Below are 8,021 nucleotides of genomic sequence, written 5' to 3' on the forward strand. Positions count from 1 at the left end.
GAAACCCCCACAAGGCCTCACTCCCTTTTGCTTGACCAAAGAATAATTTTCTAAATAATTCTAACTTTACTACACCCTCCCCTCTAAGATGAAATTATACGGTGAAGTCCCATAATTTCATCAAAGAAAATTATTTACATACTGAGGTAGATCATCCGGTCCAGGGGGCTCCAGCAGCTTTTAAACATACATCACTTAATCCGATATTTACACAGTTTTCAGACAGTTCTCAATAATAACATCTCATGGAACAGATTGATACATTCTAGACAAAGTATCAGCAACAACGTTGTTCTTTCCTGCAATGTGAGTGACTTTAAACTGAAAATCTTGAAGGGCCATACTCCACCTAAGCAGTTTCTGGTTGGATGATTTTACCCTCTCCAACCAACACAGGGGAGAATGGTCAGTTTGAACCTCAAAGGGGTTACCCCAGGACGCAGTTTGGTCAGAGCCCAGACCAAGGCAAAACACTCTTTCTCGATGGTAGAGTAATTTTGTTCAGAAGTGATCAACTTTTTACTCAAGTAAACCACAGGACGCCAATTCCCTTCTTTATCTTCTTGGAGCAAAACTGCTCCTAGCCCAGTCTGACTGGCATCAGTTTGCACTACAAACGGACGTCTCTGATCCGGGGCCAACATGACTTGGGAGCTCATAAGGGCATGTTTTAACAGATCAAAAGCCCTTTGACACTCCTCAGTCCAATTTACTTTGACTGGCAGAGATTTCTTACAAAGGTTGGTAAGAGGGGCAGCTAGGGTTGCGAAGTGATTGACGAAGCGCCTGTAATAATTCACCAACCCTATAAAAGACTGTACATCCTTTTTCACGATGGGGCGAGGCCATTCTTGAATGCACTGCACCTTGGCCTCCAAAGTCTTGATGTTTCCCGACCCCACTCTGAATCCCAGATACACCACTTCTCCTTGGGCAAACTGACATTTTGATATTTTAACAGTCAGGTTTGCCTCTTGCAACCGGGCCAAAACTCTTTGCACATGCTTAAGGTGTTCTGGCCAAGTCTCAGAAAATATTGCTAGATCATCCAAATAAGCACAGCAAAACTCATTCAGGTCATGAATCAGGGAGTTAATTAGCCGTTGGAAAGCTGCGGGAGCATTTCGTAATCCGAACGGCAACACTTTAAACTGGTACAAGCCTACATGCGTAACAAAAGCAGACTTTTCAGAAGCTTCTGGGGACAGTGGGATTTGCCAGTACCCTTTTGTCAAATCCCTGACTGTGATGAATCTCGCCCGTCCCAGCTTCTCAATCAATGTGTCAATTCTAGGTAAGGGAAACACATCAGGAACAGTGACCAAATTAATTTTCCTATAGTCCACACAAAAACGAATGGATCCGTCGGGTTTTGGAACCAGTACTATGGGAGAAGCCCAAGCACTTTTACTAGGTTCTATAACTCCCAACTCCAGCATTTCTTTCAGTTCAGTCTCAATGTTCTGCGCATGTGCCTCACCAACTCGATATGGACGTGAGGAAATAGGGGGGGTGTCCCCCGTGACAAAATGATGCTGAGCCAAGTGAGTCTTGCCAGGCTTGGTGCTAAACGTGTTGCTATAAGGTTGCAGTGCCTCATAGAGCTCTTTAGCTTGAGTCTCACTTAAAGTCGGCAGCTGCAATACATCAGAAATACTTCCAGCCTGTTTGTATTCAGTTAAAAGATCCACAGGTGAAGCAGGCACAGCTCCTCCTGGCTCCGCGTAATCGCCAGCACAGAGATCTTTTGTTCAACACACTCTTTCAAAGAATTAACATGATACTCACGAGCGGTGGGGTGCAATTCCTTGCAGCTTACAAGATAACGCACAGGGCTCAGCCTCGCTTCCACAACACCAGGACCTTGCCATTTCACATCTAACTTGTGGGGGCGAGACGGTCTTAAAATCCATACCTGATCTCCCACCTCAAACTGTTTGCACACAGCTCTGGCATCATGTACTCTTTTTTGTTCTAATCGAGCACTCTCTAAATTCTCTTTGGCCAGTTGCCAAACGTCTGCCAGAGTTCCTTTTAATTGGGCAAAATACTCACTGACAGAAGGCAGTTTTAGCTCTTCCTCAGAACCTTCCCACTCTTTTCGGAGCATTGAGAGGGGGGTATTTAGAAGCCTCCCAAAAATTAACTGATTGGGTGCAAACCCAAGGCTTCTTTGATGGGCATCATTATAAGCAGCCACCACCAAAGGCAAATCTTGGTCCCAGCTGGAACCATGGGCCAGGGCATACTTGCGCAGCATCTGAACCAAGGTCTTTTGCACTTTTTCCACCAACCCATTTCCCTGATGCTGATAAGCAATGGAGGTATGGTGGCGAACCTCAGACAAACGCAAGACCTCCTGGGTTACCTTAGCCATAAAATTAGTTCCCAAATCGCTCACCAAAACCTTGGGGATTCCTAGGGAACAAAAGGCAGAAATTAAAGCCTTAACCAGACTATTAGCAGAGGTATTGGTCAAACTGGTGGCATAAACATAACGAGACGCATAATCAATGATCACGCATAGAAATTGCTTTCCTGAGCGGGTTTTTGGTAAGGGACCCACTAAATCAATTCCCCACTTCTCCAAAACATTTGCTTCCAAAGGGACACTCTGTAACTCATTGGGTAAATTATCACGGTCATTTCCCACCTTCTGGCAAATCACACAAGAACGCACATATGCTTTAGTGGTTCGATACACATCAGGCCAGTAAAAGTAACGAGTTAGTCTTTCTAAGGTCTTTTGTAGTCCCATATGACCTGCCAAGCCGTCTTCATGGGCTAAGCTAAGAACAGTAGATCGCTTCTTTTCTGGAACCACTAGCTGTAAAACAAAATCTTTGTCTCTCACCTTCTTTGGTACAAATTGTCGATACAAAAGTCCCTTTTTATACACAAATTGGGCCCTCTTTGTTCCTCGAAGAGGAGTTCCGACTGCCTCCCGACAATCCTGTAAGGAGGGGTCAGCCCTTTGCTCAGCAGCAAACTCTCCCAAATTTCCCAGTTCAACAGAACCATTAAGGTCCTCCCTGGCATCCTCAGCCAAGACAGGCAACTCTCCCTCCCCTCCGGGTTTTCCTTCCAACCCTTTCTCAGGCTCCACCACATCCTTCCCTGCCGGGGAGAGGGTGGGGAAGGTTGCTACAGTTACCGGATTCACATTTAACTGTTGTTGCAAATAAACTTGGAACCCAAGATCATTCCCAACCAAAACGGGACTTTTGCAGACTTCTGGATCATGGACAATTACCAGGTGGTCCCCACTATAACCTTTGTATTTAAGGGGAACTATTGCTGTTGGCTGCAAAATTTCTTCCACTCCGTAAGGACTGATTTTTAGGGGTCTATCCTGCATCTGACTGGGTAAAACCAAATCCTTCGAAACGCTGGTGATGTCCGATCCAGTGTCACGATAAGAGTTCACAACAGTTTTATTCATTTCTATAGGAGCAGAAAACTCCAAATTTGCCCAATTCACATGGGGTGATTTTCGAATCCCCCGGGTGCAGACAGGACCCACGGTAATAACAGATGGTTCAGGTTTACTCACAACAGGTGTCACCCCACCCTCCCCCTCCGGAGCCAAGCTCTCCACCGCTCCAGATTTGGCCGGTTCCTCCTCCCAATCTTCTTCCTGCCGCTGTATCATGCGAACAGCAGGTGTGGAGGTAAGGACAGGGGGCTTTTTCCCAGCCAGCTGGGGACAGGCTGTTTTCATGTGCCCAGGTTTTTTGCAAAAGAAGCACAGTCCAGAACTCGGGGGCACTTTAGCCCGCTCTCCCCCAGCTGCAACAGAGTCTTTAGCAGGTGTAGACAATCCCTTGTTGGATTCTTTGATGGGGGGGGCGGACCTTCCCAAAGACGCTGTAGCTTTATACATGTTACTCTGTCCTTTATTGACAAGATGGGTGCGGTTCAGCCAAAAAGATTCGGCAAGGGCGGTGGCTTCTGCCAGCGTCCTTGGCTTTTTATCTGCAACCAAGCTAACAATTTCTGGGGGCAGGGAGCGCATCAGTTGTTCAATTAACATCAGCTGCTTGATCCCTTTCAAATCCTCCACCCCCTCGGCTGTAAGCCACAGTTCAAAGTTTTGGGCCATTTTTGCCGAAAAAACCGCAATGTTGTCAGTGAGCCCACCCTTTTCCACTTTCCGGAAAGCTTTTCGATAATGTTCAGGATGTAAGCCATGCCGCTGCATGACTAGTCTTTTAAAGCTTTCATAGTCATTTATTTCATCTGGGGGGAGGTGCCCCATAAGCTCCGACAAGTCACCCCAAACTAAGGGACGTAGCACAGCCATATACAGTTCCGGTGCCACTCTCATGTCCTTACAAGTCACCTCAAAAAGATTTAGATAACTAAGGACATCAGTGGGGGGGGGTGGTATTTCTGGAACACCTTCCAGTTGAGGTTACTTAAAGTCAGTCCTGGAGGGGACCGTTGGTTTCGATCTCCCCCCCTCCTTGGGACAAGTTCATACCTTGGTGCAGGGTCAGGAGGCAATTGCCCCTCGGCGTGTAGCTGTTCCGCTGCCGTTGTTGCGTATCCACGCAGGGGTCTCTGGAAGCACTCCTCCTCCTCTGCCACGTACCTTCGCACCGGCACGCGCACCTCTCTAGCCCTAACCGGCGGGTAGACCCTGCCTGGGCTGAACGAACGCTGTCTCACCTTCCGGCGGGCGTCGGGCGCAAGCTGTTCTCGGCGGCTGTCTCCCACAGTCACCTCCTGGAACTGCTGTGGCAGATCCTGTTAGTTGCACGCCATCCGGCTGACTCTCGGTCTCATAGAGTAGCCCATCTTGGGATATTTCTCTCGGCAGCGGAATCCACCGTTCACCGGATCCCGGACCCACTCCACATCATACTCCTCCAAGACGTCCATCTCTTTAGGCTCTGCATAAACAGAATAGTTCTCCCTAGGACGCGTGGAGGCCCTCGCCGCCTCCACTTCCTCACGAGGAGATAGCGTTTGTTTAATGGGAGTACCCCTCCCTCTGTCCATAATGCAGGACTCTTGTTGGCCCCTCCGGATTACGCTGGCATCCACCAGTTCCTCCTCTTCTGATTCATCCGAAAACCAGGAAGCGGATTTCACCCCAGGGCTCACAGTTTTAGGGGGTTCGGTTTCCACCGGGAGGGAGCTATCTTCTCCCTCTCCTCCCCATTGATCTAAAGTCTGTAACGATTGCTGTTGCGAAGTTGCGGAACTGTCCTCCATTCTCCTAACTATCACTATCCAAAAAAATAAACCACCTGTAACCCACAAAAGATTTGTGCCAAGTTAAAAAGATCAAAGTGCCTTTCCGCGGGAAGTTCAATCCCACCACGCTGCCAACATGTAGTAATGTCGTCCCCAACCTCTTGCCCCTCCCTTCTCCTGTCTCTGCTCTCCGGCCAGACTCAGGACTCCCAGGGCAGGGTTGGCGGACGTATTTACTTTTTGCAAAACAGAACAAACACGACCCGGTAGGGCTGCCACCACTCCCTCTTGTCCAGGGGACCCAGAATCACAACCCAGGGAGAAGGCTGTGACCCGCTATCCTGGCCGTCCCCCACTCCACAAGCTGCATCCACAGACTTGCAGGCAGAAGTTCTACGGTAGAGCGTAACCCAGCGTAAGGCTAGGACTTAGCTATTCCCTCCGGAAAGGCACGCAAACTAAAACAGTTTCATTCTAAAAAGTTTATTTTAAAATAACATAAGAAACATGCTAGAATAGCAGGCACATCTTTTGAGCGTTACAGATAAGAAAATAACAAAGGTACATAGTGTAACTAAGTCTACATACTCACAAGCTCTAACACAAAATAGGATAGCTGAAGTCCTTTAGGAATCTGTAAGTTGAATACTTTCGAAGATCTCCATTTCAAAAGGACAAACGACGGCTATTAAGTTGGAACAATAAAGCCGGGCATCTTTGCGATTTGCAGAGCAAGGCAGAGAGCAAAGAGCAAGACAATTCCTTGATCTTTTATTCACAGTTGGCACTTGGCGTCGTAACTTTCAAGCCAATCATAAGACTCAAATTATTTTTGAATGCGCCAATGACCAGCTTGCTAGTCAATCAATTTACCTCTTGACAGCTGGGCCAATTTGGAATTTAAACTTTAAATCAAAGGGCTTCCTCCCTTCCGTGGAAATTAGCCAGAAACACATTCCCAAGCAATTCAAGGACAGATAGCCTCATCGGGGGGGGGGGATGTTTACACCATCGAACTCAGGTGTTAGTTCTTTTCATTAAATCAAGACTTCCTTGGTTCTAATAAACCTTCCAGCTGAGGAGTCAGCTAGTCTAGGGTTTTAAAGATACACAACTTCTTTCCCAGGGCCCTTGTGGCTGGTGAAACCCCCACAAGGCCTCACTCCCTTTTGCTTGACCAAAGAATAATTTTCTAAATAATTCTAACTTTACTACACCCTCCCCTCTAAGATGAAATTATACGGTGAAGTCCCATAATTTCATCAAAGAAAATTATTTACATACTGAGGTAGATCATCCGGTCCAGGGGGCTCCAGCAGCTTTTAAACATACATCACTTAATCCGATATTTACACAGTTTTCAGACAGTTCTCAATAATAACATCTCATGGAACAGATTGATACATTCTAGACAAAGTATCAGCAACAACGTTGTTCTTTCCTGCAATGTGAGTGACTTTAAACTGAAAATCTTGAAGGGCCATACTCCACCTAAGCAGTTTCTGGTTGGATGATTTTACCCTCTCCAACCAACACAGGGGAGAATGGTCAGTTTGAACCTCAAAGGGGTTACCCCAGGACGCAGTTTGGTCAGAGCCCAGACCAAGGCAAAACACTCTTTCTCGATGGTAGAGTAATTTTGTTCAGAAGTGATCAACTTTTTACTCAAGTAAACCACAGGACGCCAATTCCCTTCTTTATCTTCTTGGAGCAAAACTGCTCCTAGCCCAGTCTGACTGGCATCAGTTTGCACTACAAACGGACGTCTCTGATCCGGGGCCAACATGACTTGGGAGCTCATAAGGGCATGTTTTAACAGATCAAAAGCCCTTTGACACTCCTCAGTCCAATTTACTTTGACTGGCAGAGATTTCTTACAAAGGTTGGTAAGAGGGGCAGCTAGGGTTGCGAAGTGATTGACGAAGCGCCTGTAATAATTCACCAACCCTATAAAAGACTGTACATCCTTTTTCACGATGGGGCGAGGCCATTCTTGAATGCACTGCACCTTGGCCTCCAAAGTCTTGATGTTTCCCGACCCCACTCTGAATCCCAGATACACCACTTCTCCTTGGGCAAACTGACATTTTGATATTTTAACAGTCAGGTTTGCCTCTTGCAACCGGGCCAAAACTCTTTGCACATGCTTAAGGTGTTCTGGCCAAGTCTCAGAAAATATTGCTAGATCATCCAAATAAGCACAGCAAAACTCATTCAGGTCATGAATCAGGGAGTTAATTAGCCGTTGGAAAGCTGCGGGAGCATTTCGTAATCCGAACGGCAACACTTTAAACTGGTACAAGCCTACATGCGTAACAAAAGCAGACTTTTCAGAAGCTTCTGGGGACAGTGGGATTTGCCAGTACCCTTTTGTCAAATCCCTGACTGTGATGAATCTCGCCCGTCCCAGCTTCTCAATCAATGTGTCAATTCTAGGTAAGGGAAACACATCAGGAACAGTGACCAAATTAATTTTCCTATAGTCCACACAAAAACGAATGGATCCGTCGGGTTTTGGAACCAGTACTATGGGAGAAGCCCAAGCACTTTTACTAGGTTCTATAACTCCCAACTCCAGCATTTCTTTCAGTTCAGTCTCAATGTTCTGCGCATGTGCCTCACCAACTCGATATGGACGTGAGGAAATAGGGGGGGTGTCCCCCGTGACAAAATGATGCTGAGCCAAGTGAGTCTTGCCAGGCTTGGTGCTAAACGTGTTGCTATAAGGTTGCAGTGCCTCATAGAGCTCTTTAGCTTGAGTCTCACTTAAAGTCGGCAGCTGCAATACATCAGAAATACTTCCAGCCTGTTTGTATTCA

This window comes from Podarcis gaigeae (genome assembly GCF_964106915.1).
Source record: "Podarcis gaigeae genome assembly, chromosome: 13".
NCBI lineage: Eukaryota > Metazoa > Chordata > Lepidosauria > Squamata > Lacertidae > Podarcis > Podarcis gaigeae.